Here is a 15,167-nt window from a genome sequence, read left to right as displayed (position 1 = left end):
TTGTCTTGGACAAGGATTTCATGACCAGGAAACCAAAAGCAAATGCTGGGGCTTAATTAAACTAAAGAGCTTTTGCATGGCAAAAGAAACAGCAGAGTAAATGGGCAGCCCACAGAGTGGGAGAAAATCTTCACAATCTATACATCTGACGGAGGACTAATATCCAGAATCTACAATGAATTCAAACAAATTCGCAAGACAAAAACAAACAATATCCTCAAAAAGTGGGCTAAGGTCATGAATAGACAATTCTCAAAAGAGGATATACAAATATCCAACAAGCATATGAAAAAAATGCTCAACAGCACTAATGATCAAGGAAATGCAAATCAAAACCACAGTGCAATACCACCTTACTCCTGCAAGAATGGCCATAATCAAAAAATAATACATGTTGGCATGGGTGCAGTGAACAGAAAACATGTCTACACTGCTGGTGGGAATGTGAACCAGTACAACCACTATGGAGAACAGTGTGGAGATTCCCTAAAGAACTAAAAGTAGAACTACCATTTGAACCAGCAATCCTACTAAAGGGTATCTACCCAGAGAAAAATAACTCATTATATGAAAAAAGATACTTGCACATGCATGTTTATAGCAGCACAATTTGGAATTGCAAAAATATGGAGCCAACCCAAATGTCCATCAATCAACGAGTGGATTAAGAAACAATGGTATGTATATATGATGGGATACTACTCAGCCATAAAAAGGAATGAATTAATGGCATTCAGTGACCTGGATGATATTGGAGACTATTATTCTAAGTGAAGTAACTCAGGAATGGAAAACCAGACATCATATATTCTCACTCACACGTGGGAACTAAGCTATGAGGATGCAAAGGCATAATAAACACACAATGGACTTTGGGGATTCAGAGGGAAAGGGTGGGAAGGGGGTGAGGGATAAAAGGCCATAAATTGGGTGCAATGTATACTGCTCAGGTGATGGATGCACCAAAATCTCACACATCACCACCAAAGAACTTACTCATATAACCAAACACCACCTGTTCCCCAGTAACCTATGGAAATAAAAAAAATTATTATTAATAATAATAAAGAAAACAAAACACTATCCACTTACCCCTTTGAGACATGGCTACACTCTCCTGAGTTCCTAGAATCTGTTTCTTTCAATGGGACTAGACCCCTATATGACAGTTCTCTTGGGCTTTGTATTCTTTGAATCTAAATGTTCTGCTTTGCCTATGAAATTCAGAAAATGAAACCAATAAGTAACTGCAGAGTCACATTCAGCCTCAACCCACAAATATTTGCAATATTTTGGAATGTAGAAAATATTTATCTTTCTATTAAAATCACCTAAAACAATAAGATAAAGAAAAAATAATTATTATTTCAAAAAAAACTTTCCAAAATGTCACAAATTTAATTTGTTAACAAACTCTCTAAATATTTCTTGCCTAGTTCAAGACTGGGTAAAGAAATAAACCACGTTGCAGCCAAGACAATATGTTCTACCAAATACAAATAAATTATTAACAATGTAAAGATTTATAGAAACAGCACAAAAATACACGATTGGCCAGGAACACAATAAATGGAAGAAATTAAAATGTGGCAAAATTCCTATTTCCAGGCAAAGATAATTTACATTTTTGAAAAGATGACAAATAGAAAATAAACATTTTCCAAACTACCAAATGTGATTAAAGCAAATGAATCTTATCATATAGTTCACATGCCAAAAAATAAAATAAGGAAAAAAGTTGAAAATGGTAATTACTGTGTAAAATACAGTGAAAACAATAGCTCAGAATTATTATCACATATATTATAGCTTACACTGTAAAGTATAAGATGATCTTATTATACAGTGTGAAATACCTGTAAGAATAAATTATAAATTGCCATTTAGAATATTACTAAAAGCTTGAATAAACTGAAAGATATAGCCCAGTAGACTGCAAGAGTATTGTTAACCAGTGTGTTCTCCATGCCTACTACTTGGATGATACTTGATAGAATGTGTTCTGTGAATGATAAAATAGATTAATGAAAAAAGTACAAAAAGTGAACTGTTACCAAGATTTAAAATATGTATGTCTAATTAAAATATCAATAAGACACATCTTAGAATATGATTAAATGATTATTAAATTTTGTCTATGTGAAAAATAGGTAAGAATGTGAAAATGTATCAAAAGAAGAATGGTAATGGGAATCTTGATCTATAAGGTATTAAAATATAATATTTAATGAGATTATAATAATTAACATAATATGTTGGCAATATGAAAACCAACAGGCAGGTTAATGGAATGGAAGAAATGAAAATATGCACATGCAAGCACACATATACTGTATTAGTCCATTCTCACACTGCTATAAGGATATACCCAAGTTTAGGTAACTTATAAAGGAAAGAGGTTTACTTGACTCACAGTTCAGCATGGCAGGGAAGGCCTCAGGAAACTTACAATTATGGCGGAAGGGGAAGCAAACATGTCCTTCTTCATATGGCGACATCAAGGAGATATATGAGCAAAAGGGGAAAAAGCCCCTTATAAAACCACTAGATCTCATGAGAACTCACTCACTATCATGAGAACAGCATGAGGGTAACCACCCCCATGATTTAATTACCTCCCACAGCGTTTCTCCCACGAATGTGGGGATTATGAGAACTACAATTCAAGATAAGATTTGAGTGGGGACACAGTCAAACCATATCATACACACACACATATGTATAATTTGACAAAATGCTTCCATAGATACTGCTCAAATACTAGGTTAAGTATGTATCTTAAAAAAAGAATTTAAATCTTCATCTTATAACAAACTTCTGTTTGAAGTTTACAAATAAGGCTATTTTTAAAAGATGAAAACACAAATGATCTCTAACTGGGTAAAAATCAGTTAATGCAAGGAATGATGTAAGCTTAAAAACAATGAATGACGTAGAAGATGTGCAGAGGAAAGGGTCAATTTACACTAATTAACTGCTTCCTGATAAATGGCCATAAATGTAAAAGGCGAGTGAGAAGATGGGTAAAATATGCATACTCATTCTAAGATAAATACTTCATCTCTTTAAAAAAGACCTTCTGAAAGTGGAAAAGGGAAGCCCTAAACCTATGCTAGAAAAAAAGCAAAACATATAAACCTCAACAAGATTCACTTACATCTAAGATGTAAATCAAAATGAAATACCATCCTATTAGATTGGCAAAGATACTTTCACCATTCTTTTTAGTGATGCTACCTAATTTTGAATTAGATTTAACAAAGTACCTCATGTACTAGTTTTATATGAAATACAGATTGATCTAACCCTTCTAAATAGAAAATAATTTGTTGAAATCTACCCAGAGTTTTGAAAATGCTTATGCACTTGGATTCTATATTTTTATCTCTACAAAGCCATATAAGAAATTGAAAAATTTGACATGAAACACATAGAGATATTTTGAGTTTTTAAATTACTGTTTTTAATAAAGATCTTATGTATTTAAGGTGTACAACATCATGTTTTGATATACATATACATAGTAAAATGATTACCGCAGTTAAGCAAGTTAATATATCCATTGCCCCACAGTTACCATTTTTTGTGGTGAGAAGACCTTAATTCTACTTTTGTAGCTCATTTTCAGTATACAATGCAATATTATTAACTGTAGTCATCACGTTGTACATTATATCTCTTGGCTTATTCATCCTAGATAACTGCAACTTTGTACACTTTGACCAACATCTTCCCATTTCCGCCACACCCAGACCCTGGTAACCACCATTCTACTTCCTGTTTCTATGTGTTTGGCTTTTTTAGATTCCACATACAAGTGAAATAATGCACTATTTTTCTTTCTGTATCTGGCTTATTTCACTTAGCGTCATATCTTCCAGGTTCATTCATGTTGTCACAAACACCTTCTTTTTTAAGAGTGAGTAATATTCATATATTATTATCATCTACATATGATATATATATCACAATTTCTTTTTCAATTCATCTGTTGATTGACACAGGTTGTTTCCATATACTGGCTATAATGAGTAATGCTGCAGTGAGTGTGGGAGCACAGGCATCTCCTTCAGATATTGACTTCATTTTCTTTGGAGATATATCCAAAAGAGGGATTCTTGCATTATAAGGTAGTTCTCTTTAATTTTTTTGAGGAACCTCCATACTGTTTTACATAATGGCTGTACCATTTTACATTATCACCCACAGTGTACAAGAATTCTCTTTTTTCCATACCCTTGCCAAGGTATTCTCTTCTCTTTTTCATAACTGCCTTTCTAATAGGTATGAGGTGATAGCTCAATGTGGTTTTGATTTGCATTTTCTTAGTAATTAATAATTTTGAGCACCTTCTTAGATATCTATTGGTCATTCATATGTCTTTCTTTGAAAAATATCTGTTCAAGTCCTTTGCCAATTTTTTAATTGAATTATTTGATTTTTTTGCTATTGAGTTGTGTGAGTTCCTTGTATATTTTGGATATTAATCCCTTATCAGATGTATGGTTTGCAAATATTTTCTCCAAACCCAGAGGTTGCCTTTTCATTTTATTGATTTTTCCATTGCCATACAGAAGCTTTTTATTTTGATGTAGTTCCATTTGCTTATTTTTGCTTTTGTTGCTTGTGCTTTTAGTGTCATATTCAAAAAAATCATTGCTAAGGCCAATGTCAAGGAGCTTTTCCCCTATGTTTTTTTCTAGAAGCTTTATGGTTCAGGACTTATGTTTAATTCTTTAATGCATTTTGAGTTGACTTTTGCATATAATGTAACATAATGATCCAACTTTATTCTTACTGCATGTGGATATGCAGTTTTCTCAACGCCACTTGCTGCATTGTACTTTTTTGAGAAAAAACAAATATGCAATAATAAAAAAGAGTAAGTCGTTCTAGTACATTCATATGATAAAATGTTAGGAAGCCATTAAAAATTATCTTTCTTCAGAAGCAAAGTTGTAGAAAATTCCTAAGTATTAAATATATAAAATATATAAGAACAATTACAGTTTCAATTATATAAAAGTATGTGTGTGTAGATGTGTGTATTTATATAAAATATTTTTAAAAATACACTAGATTGTTAAACACTGAATTACCATTAGAGAGATGAAACATAAAATATTTATTATAACTTTTTACGTTTTTGTATTTACATATGTTCCCAAAGTAGCTAATTTGATAGAATAAAATAGAGTATAAAATATGTTATTTCAATGATCAGAAAGAAACAACATTATTTAAAAATAATGCCAACAAAATACCTCTCTGCTAACTTTTAAGATTCATTTTTTAAATATAAGAATAAATGCTTGTCATGTGGGAAAATCATTGTCACCACTTGTTTAACAGACAGTATTAAAAATAAAGTAGGAATAAATATATTTCACGAATAAAATATAACAACAGTAGAATATTAAGAAGCAACCCAGCTGTGTGTGGTGGCTCACGTAATCCCAGCACTTTGGGAGGCCAAGGCCGGCAGATCACTTGAGGCCGGGAGTTGGAAACCAGCCTGACCAACATGGAGAAACTCTGTCTCTACTACAAATACAAAATTAGCTGGGGGTGTTGGTGCATGCCTGTAATCCCAGCTACTTGGGAGGCTGAGGCAGGAGAATCACTTGAACCTGGGAGGCAGAGGTTGTGGTGAGCTGACATTGCACCATCGTGCTCCAGCCTGGGCAACAAGAGCAAAATTCCATCTCAAAAAAAAAAAAAAAAAAAAAAAAAAGCAACTCATTCCATTCAGCTGACCACAGATAACTGTATTTTTTCCCAGTGTCTTAACAATAGAGTTTTTTTTCTCCATTGCCCTCATAGGAAAATTGTTTTGTGCTGTAAGTTTTCTCAATGAATTGGGTGACTTTATTATTTAAAAAATTGTATTAGAAGCACAAGAAATTGTGGCACACAAATTCTACAGTAAGACTTTCAGCCATAAAAATGATTTCCACCTACAATCTGGAACCAAGCAAGGTGGTCTTCTTTCACCACACCTATTTAAGTCATACTGGAAGATCTCACTATTGTAATAAGACAAGAAAAAGGAGTAAAATATTTACAGATTGAAAAGAAAAAAAGTGGTTTTACTTACAGATAACGTGATTGTCTATGTAAACAACTTCAAACAATTTACAGAAAATCTCCTGAAATTACTGAGCATAGAAAGGCCATAGGATACAAAGTTAATATTCGAGAGGCAAGTGTTTTTACTATATACCAGTAATGAAAAATTGAAATTTGAAAATAAAAACAAACAACAAGAATATTTATAACAGTATCAGAAAAGGAATACTTATGTAAAAATCTAAAGAAAAAACAAAAACAGGGAACTATATGCATAAAACTACAAAACTTGGATGAAATAAATCAAAGAAGACATAAGTAAACGGAGAGATATTCTACTTGATGGATTGCAAGACAATATTATTAACATGTCAATTATTGTTAAATTAGTGTATAGAATCAATGCAATTCTAGACAAAATCACAAGTTTGTTTGTAGGCATAGACAAACTGACTCTATTAATGAAGTTTACAAAAAAAAATTAAAAAACTGAATACCTAACACAATATTGAAGGAAAGAAATAAGTTGGAGGACTGATACTACCTAACTTCAGTAATGACTATTAAGCTACAGTAATCAAGGCAGTATGGTATTGATAATATAGTATTGGTGAAAGAATAGACACACAGATTAATAGAACAGAATAAGGAGCCCATAAATAGATACAGACAAACATAAGAAACAGATTTTTGACAGACGCAAGGCAATTAGATGGAGAAAGGAGAGTCTTCTCAACAAATGGCACTGAAACAGTGGGACATGCATAAGCAACAAAATAATAATAAATAAAAAACCTAGATACAGACCTTATACCTTAATAAAATAACTCAAAATGTATTTCTGACCCAAATGTAAAATATAAAACATAAAACTTACAAATAAAAACATATGAGAAAATCTATGTGAGATCGAGCTTGGGGATTAGTTTTTAGATACACTCAAAGTATGCTACAAGAAAGAAAAGGTTGAGAAGTAGGATCTTATTAAAATTAAAACATTTCCTCTGTAAAACACACAAAAAAACAAGTAACAGACTGAAAGAAAATATTTACAAATCACAGGTCTAGTAAAAGACTTGTACCCAAAATATACAAAAACACTGTTAAAAACTGGGGAGGAAATAGATCCAAATCTCACCAAAGAAGATAAACAGATAGCAAATAAGCATATGAAAAGATGAACGAAACCAACTGCAACTAGGAAAATGCAAATTAAAACAAGATACAACTACACACCTATTAGAATGGCCAAGATCCAGTACACTGACAGTACCAACTGCTGGCATGGATGTAGAGAAATAAGAACTCTACAGAGTTATTACAGAGAAATAAGAATTCCCACCACATTCATTGCTGGTGGGAATACAAAGTGCCAAAACCAATTTAGAAGACAATTTGGCAATTTCTTTCTACACAGTCTCACAATATGATCCCACAATCCTGCTGCTAGGTATTTATCTAACTGATTTGGAAACTCATATCCACACAAAATCTGCATGTAAGTGTTTACAGCAGCTTTCATTATAGTCACCAAAAACTGGAGGTATAAAAAATTGTCCTTAGATATGAATAGACAAACTGTGGTACATCCATACAATGGAATGCTATTCAGTGATAAAAAATGAATGAGCCATCAAACTGTGAAAAGATATAAATGAATAGCCAATGCATATTGCTCAGTGAACAAAGTGTGAAAATGATTTAATCCATGATTCTCTTCATTGGACAATCTGGGAAGGCAACCAATGATAATGGTAATGGTAATTTGATCAGTGGTTGCCAGAGATTTGGAGAGGGTTAATAAGTGTCACATAGGGGATTGTTTAGGGTGGTGAAACTATAACCTATAAGACAATAATGTATGATACAAAACACTAAGCATTTGTGAAAACAATTTATAAAATAGAAATTACAACAAAAAGAGTGTATCTTAAAGTCTACAATTTTTTTAATGTAGGAAGTCAGCTGATCCCAGTATGAAATGCAGACTATGACAAAAGAAGTTAGCTATATTAAAAATATATAAAAATAGCCTAACTGAAAAGGATAGGAGAAAAATGTGCTGAGTTTGGAAATAAGTGGAGTTTGTGAGACCACAGGTAAAAGAAGCTGTATGCAAGCCCATACTCTAGTTGATAAAGTTGTGTTTCATGGGAGTACAGGTTAGCAACTCTGAGACTGTTTTACATGTCTACTAGAATTGAACAATTAGGTAAGTGGACAATGAGAACCAAGAGTGAGAATTTATAGATAAGAACGAGGAGGGGGCTGGAATGATCCGTATGGTAATAGCTTAGCACTGAAGATATCAGTATGAACTCTGAACTCATGTTTAGTTTAATATGAACACAGATACATATAGAAATATTTACAGAGATGTACAGGTACAAAGGTTAGTAGATACACATATATTTTCTTGCTCGGTCAGCTGAGTGGGCCTAGAAGCAATGCCACCCTAGTAACAGCGAGCACACCCAGTACTCAGATTGTGGTTTCTAACAGAATTTTCCAATAAAAGAAACTTTCTTAGTCAGTTTGGGCTGTTATAACAAAGTACCATAGACTGGGGGCTTATAAACAACAGAAATGTATTTCTTACAGTTCTAGAAGATGGAAGTCCAAGATCAGGGCACAAGGATGGTTAAGTTCTGGGGTGAGGCCTCTCTTGTGGGTTGCACAATGTTGATTTCTCCTTGTATCTTCATATGGTGGGAAGGGAACTAGAGAGCTCTCTGTGGTCTTTTTTATAAGGGCACTAATCCCACTTCCAAAGACTCCTCCCTTGTTATCTAATTACCTCTCAAAGGCCCCACCTCCTAATACTATCACATTGGGTGTTAGAATGTCAACATACGAATTTTGGAGGGAACACAAACATTCAGTCCATAACAGGAATCTTAGAGAAATGCCTAATTCTAGGACTGAAGCAAGAATAAAAATGCAATCCTGGAGCAACTTGTAAGTGCCAAAACATAAGGAGGTACTAACACACACAGTCAAAGAAGCATGGGAGCCAACTAAAAACGCTCCCAGTAAACAAAGCTGGAATAATTTGAGCAATAAAGTATATAAATAGTATTGGATCATAATCCAAACTATAAATATCCATGAGTTCATACTCATAACCTAAATAATCGAATAAATAAATAAATGGGAGTGAAGAGACAAACTCCCTGTGCAGAAGAATGCTAAATATCTGATGTAGATTTCCAGCCCTTATAAAAGCATAGCCACTCACTCCTTAAATGTGGCCCTCGCACAGTAACTTCCTTCCAAATAATAGCATATGGAAAGGAGCATAAAACATTAACTTTACAGTTGATAAATATGACAAACATTAACTCAGTCATGGATTAAGGTTGCCATCAATTGCGATGTCATTGACAGCATATCTCCTTGAAACAATGTGTTGAGAATGGCTTTTTACCTCCTCCTCCGCAAAACCCATAACCCTAGCCTAATCATGAGAAAAATATCAGACAGATCCCAGTTGAGAGGAATTCTACAAACTATATACACTACTACTCAAAACAGAAATAGTCATGGTCATCAAAATCAAGGAAAGTCTGAGAAACTCAACTCTCCTTAAGCCAAGACCTTCAGAAGGTGTAACAAATAAATGTAATGTGGTGTGTTGGATGAGATCCTGAAACAGAAAAAGAGCACAAGGTTTAAACTAAGGAAATCTGTGTAAAGGATGGCCTGTAGTTAATAAAACAGTATCAATATTCATAAATTAACTGTAGCAACTGTACCATAATAATGTAAGATATTAACAATAGAAGAAACTGAGTGTGGGGGATATGGAAACTCTCTGTACTTTCTTCCCAAGAGAAGAAATAGGGAGTTTCATTTGGCAGGACCTTGTGCCCTTTTTAAGGACTTTGGTATTTACTCCAAGTGATATGGAAGCTGTTGGAGGGTTTTGAATAGAAGTATGACATAATCAGATGGATTTTTTTAAAGAATCATTCTAACTGCTGATTGAAAAAAACTGTTGGGGGAAAGCAGTTAATGATGGATGCAGTGAAAGTAGTTAGGAGGCTCTCAGAATATCCAGGCGAGTGACAATGATGCCAAGAGTCTGTCTGATGGACCAGGTAGGCAGGATGAGAGAAAGCGAGGGGTTATGAAGGCTCCAAAGCCCTTGGCCTGAGCCAGCTGGAAGGATGGTATTTCCATCGACCAGCATGGAGAAGTTTGAGCGTGAAGAAAGTTTTAGGGGTACTATGAGGACATATTAATTGGGGCTATTAAGCCTTCAGGTGTCAAGTAGATAGCTGGATGTTGAGTCTATAGTTCAGGGAAGATTTCCAGCCTAGAGATATTAATCTGGGAGTGCTTAACAAGTGGATGGTTTGTTCAAGTGTGAGACACATTGTGTCTACCAAGAGATTTAACTTTTTGAGAATAAAACTTTTTACCTACTTTTTTTGTAACGATGAGTCTACACCACATATAGAAAGTGCATGTCAGACTGAATTAAAGATTTGGATCACAGCTGTTTCTCAAACAAAATTTGATGAATGACATTATGCTTCCTTTGTACTTTGATTTTTGTTTTTCCATTTTAGTCATAAGAGATTGTTCCAACCCTCATAGTACACTGACCTTTGCAGATAGGAGCATTTGCCAGTTTGGGGTGTGGTATGTGCCAGAGAGTCCAGAAAGCTCTGTTCTAAAGATTGCTGAGCCCTGGGCCAAGGAACAGGGCTTTATCTCCAGCACCCAAGATTTATATACAGGGGACATAAATGGCATTGCTACAATTCTTAAGAGAAATTTTAAAATTCTATTTTTTTCTTCACATTTTTATCAATGCAGAGGAAAGCTTTAAAAGGCACAATGTATTTAAGAGAAATAATGTCAACATTTGATTTCTCTTTTACAACATAAAGGCAAATTCCTAATAATTACGCAGTGACTTATAGTAAATATATATATGGTTTATCAGTTAGCCAAGATTCAATTTACTGTCAAATATTTTATTTTACACATAGCAAATTTTCTTCCTTGCCTTGGCTGCCTATGAACTTTGCTGTGACCCAGCTGAAAGAAAAAATGTGGATCCTTTAATAAAAACATGCCATCGAAAAAGCTAGAGTAAAAACCACATTAAAAAGGACTCTAAAAATAGTATCCAGCAAATATTTAATAACAACTTTTTTATTGTTTTCAGATAATGAAATGGTACTACAAATCTGTTGCTGGTTAAAATGCAACACATATTTCAATGTACGAACAGCTGCAATTTTTAGAGTATAAAGACAAATATTACTCTTGCTATCTTTCCACATATGTCAACCTCATAGTCTCAAACAAATATCAAAGAGATGTTTAATTTACCCTACAATTTAATGCTATCATATCATTACATGTTTATCAAAACATCTATTTAAATAGATATTAATATCAATGTATTAATTAAAATAATCACTTAAATCTTAATTAAAATATTAGTATTTACCATTCACAGATTGAATCAGATGTGAACTTATTATGCCAGATTACAGTCTAGTATATGCTAAAACAGTTTTGTAACAGTATATTTCTCCTCACACAACTCTGTTCATGATGTTGGCTTGTCCAACTAGAGAAAATAGAAATTTACAAAATATCTACTTAAATAAATATTTATGTATATGTGCAAATATGTATATAAGCATTTATTTATTTAAATAGTAATTCTAATGTTAAGACTGAGTTTTAGATATTCAAACTTTTTTTGGCAAATCTTGACAATATAACAAATGTCAACTTTTGTAGTAACTGTATTTAATCCACCATGTTTTGGCAATGAGTATACACACATTGATGCTTTAAAATAACAACCTGTCAGATTTAATACTTAGGAAATATTTAATGGCCTTTTCTATATTTGTCAATACTAACCAAAAAGAATTCCGTGAAATACTTATGCACCTAGGACACAAAACGGTGACCACAAAAAGCACATGGTTTTCAATTAAGTTTGTGTTTCATGAGAATAAACAGTTTCTTTGGGCAAGTTATGATATTTTGTGCATTGGTGGGGGTGGGGGATCAACTATTGAGGCAGATGCCACCTAGCAAGCATTTTTCCACCTCAACTCATTGTCTCACCCTGACTAAATTTCCTCTTACTCAAGTGGCAGAGGGGACAAATTTGTTAAGGAGCTGTGTAACTGTTTATTCATGCCATCTGCTGTTTTGTCACCTCACTGACTCATTACAGCAACCCTAAGCAAGATAATGAGTTTAGAGTCTACTCTGAAAGCAGGAGATGGCACACCTCATGAGGAAGTAGGGATGAGAAGGTAATCTTCTATATGCATTCTTCTCAAACTGTTTTTTGTCACCCTCTTGTGCCTCTTGTTCTTCTACTCTGCCATTGACTTGGTTATGCTGTTTATTAATAGATTGGATCAGATGCCAATGTATTGTACTGGATAACAGTCTATATATAGGCTTTCCAATTATGCTGGGATAGTTCTGAAATAGTATATTCCTCTTCACACAACTCTGTCCATGATGCTGGCTTTTCTGACTAGAGAAACACTGAGAACTTCCAGCTGGCTTATGTTTTCATTAAATGAACAGTGAAAGGCAAATATGCATAAATTAAAGTTAAAAAATGAACATGGCATGACCTAAAATTTCTGAAATGCAATAATGTAAGCTTTGCAAAATCCAATTTGGCTGATATCAGTGAAAGACTATAATACAACCAGAAGGAAGCTATGCATTCCAAATCTTGCTGTGTCTGCCCCGGGCTAAATTAAAATATGAATAACCTCAACACTAAAATTTAAAACTTTCTTATAAAATACATGATATGGAAGAACTTCAAATCAATAATATGTGTTTTCAGCACTGCTAATTGCTAAGCACATTTACACCTTTAATTTACTCAAAAACTTTTAACATTATAAATATGATGCTTGCCCTTTAATGCTCCAAAGGCACAATTAACATTTAAATAGCTATCAACAGCTGGTATTTAATACAGATTTATTTATCTGCAACCCAGAGAGCTATTCCTCCAACTTCTTTTTATTTCTGAGGCACCATATTTTAGTGTGATCTTCTTAAACATACTTTATCTGAGCATATAGTCTTCAAAGCGTGTGTGACTCAAGCCTCATACAAGGCAAGCTAACAGCATAAAAAACTAAATAAGTTAATAGTATTATTTGATTTATCCAATTTGAAGATGAGTAGAACATTTTCTGAATATGTAACATTTTATTTTATAGTATAAGAACTGTAATACACATTCAATTAGACTTCTCTAAAGTAACTTGTAATTGTACACACACCTAGCTAAAATTGGATATCAAGATATTTTAAAAGTTAAATATGTAAACAAACTCACAACTAAAAAATAAATTTTCATTTTCAGGAAACATAAATATAGCCATTGCAAATACTATATTGAGAATGCTTTAGTAATACATTTACTATGGAAATATGTGTCAAGTTCTTTAGCTAGAAAGAAATATCATTTCAATAATGTTGGCTTCTTTGTAAATTGGCAATTCCATGAACTAATGCATATGGCATCTTGGCTCCTAAGTTACATATCAATGTATAAAAATACCATGATCCTTAAATAAATATTAAAACTCTCTGTAATTAAAACAGTGCAGTATTAACAGATGAACACGGAAAGCAAATAGATCAGAAATAATAAAATAAATAATTATAATAAAATAAAATTAAGAAGAGAAAGTAAATAGACGAGCAAATTTCTTAAAAAGACTCAGAACTCATGGAAATTTTTACATTAAAAATGTTGGTATAATTAGTGAAAGAACTATGATTTTTTTTCCACTTAAAATGCCTTAATTATTCTCACCATAGAATTAACATATTGGAAAAATATAAACAGATTTATTTGTATGTGTACATATTAAAATATATTCTGAAATTAATATATATTCTGAAATTAATATATATTCTCTTCATTTAAGTTATAATAAAATAATTTCAAATTAAGCAATATGTAATTTTATGAGACAAAGTAAAGGAAAACAAAGATTCACTACTATTAACTGCTACTAAGTTTTTTTGTCTGTCTGTTGGGATGTTTTGAGACAGGGTCTTGCTCTGTCACCCAGGCTGGTATGAAGCTACTAAGTTTTAAACCAGCTTTTTAAAAATTGAGTAGACTATTTTTAGAACAGTTTTAAAATTACAGAATAATTAAGTACATAGTACAGAGAGTTTCCATAGATGCCCTCACCACACATGTAGTTTCCATTATTATTACCATATTACGTTAGTGTGGTACATTTGTTACCACTAATAAATGAATATTTTCTTATTAAATAATGTCCACGGTTTATTCAGATTCCTTAGTTTTTATCTACTTGTGCGTGTGTGTGTGTGTGTGTGTGTGTGTGTGTATGTGCGTGCTAGCATCTCATCCCATTATATCTAGTTATCATGTCTCCCTTAGGTTTCTCCTGGGCTGTGACAGTTTCTCAGACTTTTTTTATTTTTGATGACCTTGACAGTTTTGAGAAATACCTGTATAATGCAAAATGTTCCTCTATTGGAATCTGTCAGAGAAGAAAACAATAATTCCATCTGACTTAGGTCATAGTGTCTTCAATGGGATATATGCCAAAAAAATTAATCATATTTCAGTTTTTTCATTGGTTTCTAATTATAATAAAATTGTTATTTTGAAATTATTTTATACATGTTGTATGATAAAGAATTATGCTAACAAAGAAGCATACATTTTAAAAAAGAGAGCGTATTCTTAAATATGACTGTAAATATCAATATAAACCCATATTTTTGTCTTTTAAAAAATACATATTGCTAAATTTCTATTACTGATCATAACAGAATTTTAACAGGGACTGTATTCATTCTCCTACCTTTCCAACAACTAAAAAAAAAAAAACTGGATAAAATATATGAAGCCATAGTTTTCAGATACTGGACATCAGGAAGCATGGAATTGTGATCCCTGACAGCAGAAAAACAAATGAGATGAGCACAAGACTTGTCCCAGCTTAATGCCTGGAGGCAGTTTCCAGGCCACAGTGCAGAACAGGGAAATCCAAACAGAGCGTGGCAGTGTCATTGAGTTGAGAAGACAGAAA

General features: G+C 32.9%; 1 protein-coding gene across 1 annotated transcript in view; it reads right to left on the bottom strand.

The window, feature by feature from the left end:
- Nucleotides 1-1,214, bottom strand: part of HCRTR2 (hypocretin receptor 2) — a 259,297-nt gene extending 258,083 nt beyond the window's left edge. The window contains exon 1 of the mRNA XM_055264032.2: nt 1,093-1,214. The gene's annotated coding sequence lies outside the window, so the exon portion shown is untranslated. The remainder of the gene's footprint in view (nt 1-1,092) is intronic.
- Nucleotides 1,215-15,167: the final 13,953 nt, after the last annotated feature.

The sequence above is a fragment of the Symphalangus syndactylus genome, chromosome 23, assembly GCF_028878055.3.
Source record: "Symphalangus syndactylus isolate Jambi chromosome 23, NHGRI_mSymSyn1-v2.1_pri, whole genome shotgun sequence".
Classification (NCBI taxonomy): Eukaryota; Metazoa; Chordata; class Mammalia; order Primates; family Hylobatidae; genus Symphalangus; species Symphalangus syndactylus.
Note: the sequence above shows the minus strand (reverse complement) of the source record. Positions and strands in the feature narration are given on the sequence as shown.